The sequence below is a fragment of the Triticum aestivum genome, chromosome 6B (genome assembly GCF_018294505.1).
Source record: "Triticum aestivum cultivar Chinese Spring chromosome 6B, IWGSC CS RefSeq v2.1, whole genome shotgun sequence".
Lineage (NCBI taxonomy): Eukaryota > Viridiplantae > Streptophyta > Magnoliopsida > Poales > Poaceae > Triticum > Triticum aestivum.
The window spans coordinates 431462545-431464517 of record NC_057810.1 but is presented as its reverse complement, the minus strand read 5'-3'; positions in this window follow the sequence as shown (position 1 = coordinate 431464517).

Here is a 1973-nt window from a genome sequence, read left to right as displayed (position 1 = left end):
AGCCATCTGTCAGAATTTGGGCTCATCATAGCTTCTTCATAGTTTGTAGGTTCGCCTTGGTCTAGTAACATGACTTCCAGGATAGGATTACCGTACCACTCTGGTGCGGATCGTGCTCTGGTCGACCTACGAAGTTCTGTAGTAATTTGATCTGAAGTTTCATGATCATCATCATTATCTTCCTCTCTAGTTGGTGTAGGCATCATGGGAACAATTTTCTCTGATGTACTACTTTCCAATTCGATAAAAGGTATAATTACCTCATCAAGTTCTACTTTCCTCCCACTCACTTCTTTCGAGAGAAACTTCTTCTCTAGAAAGGTTCCATTCTTGGCAACAAAGATCTTGCCTTCGGATCTGTGGTAGAAGGTGTACCCAATTTTTTCCTTAGGGTATCCTATGAAGACACACTTCTTAGATTTGGGTTCAAGCTTATCAGGCTGAAGCCTTTTGACATAAGTGTCGCAACCCCAAACTATAAGAAACGATAGCTTAGGTTTCTTGCCAAACCACAGTTCATACGATGTCGTCTCAACAGATTTAGATGGTGCCCTATTTAACATAAATACAACTATCTCTAATGCATAACCCCAAAACTATAGTGGTAACTCGGTAAGAGACATCATAAATCACACCATATCTAATAAAGTACGGTTACGACGTTCGGACACACCATTACGCGGTGGTGTTCCAGGTGGCGTGAGTTCTGAAAGTATTCCACATTGTTTTAAATGAAGGCCAAACTCGCAACTCAAATATTCGCCTCCGCGATCAGATCATAGAAACTTTATTTTCTTGTTATGATGATTCTCCACTTCACTCTGAAATTCTTTGAACTTTTCAAATGTTTCAGACTTGTGTTTCATTAAGTAGATATACCCATATCTGCTCAAATCATCTCTGAAGGTCAGAAAATAACGATACCCGCCGCGTGCCTCAACAATCATCGGACCGCATACATCGGTATGTATTATTTCCAATAAGTCATTATCTCACTCCATTGTTACAGAGAATGGAGTTTTAGTCATCTTGCCTATGAGGCATGGTTCGCAAGTATCAAATGATTCATAATCAAGTGAATCCAAAAGTCCATCCGCATGGAGTTTCTTCATGCGCTTTACACCAATATGACCTAAACAACAGTGCCAAAAATATGTTGCACTATCATTATCAACTTTGCATCTTTTGGCATCAATATTATGAATATGTGTATCACTACGATCGAGATTCAATAAACCATTTACATTGGGTGTATGACCATAGAAGGTTTTATTCATGTAAACAGAACAACAATTATTCTCTGACTTAAATGAATAACCGTATCGCAATAAACATGATCCAATCATATTCATGCTCAACGCAAACACCAAATAACATTTATTTAGGTCCAACACTAATATTGAAGGTAGAGGGAGTGTGCGATGGTGATCTTATCAACCTTGGAATCACTTCCAACACATATCGTTACCTCGCCCTTAACTAGTCTCTATTCATTTTGCAACTCCTGTTTCGAGTTATTAATCTTAGCAACTGAACCGATATCAAATACCCAGGGGCTACTATGAAAACTAGTAAAGTACACATCAATAACATGTATATCGAATATACCTTTGTTCACTTTGCCATCCTTCTTATCCGCCAAGTATTTAGGATAGTTCCGCTTCCAGTGACCATTTCCTGTGCAGTAGAAGCACTCAGTTTTAGGGTTAGGTCTAGCTTTGGATTTCTTCATGGGAGCGGCAACTTGTTTGCCATTCTTCTTGAAGTTCTCTTTCTTTCCCTTTTGCCCCTTTTCTTGAAACTAGTAGTCTTGTTAACCATCAACATTTGATGCTCTTTCTTGATTTCTACCTTCGTCGATTTCAGCATCGTGAAGAGCTCGGGAATCGTTTTCGTCATCCCTTTAATATTATAGTTCATCGTGAAGTTCTAGTAGCTTGGTGATAGTGACTAGAGAACTCTCTCAATCACTA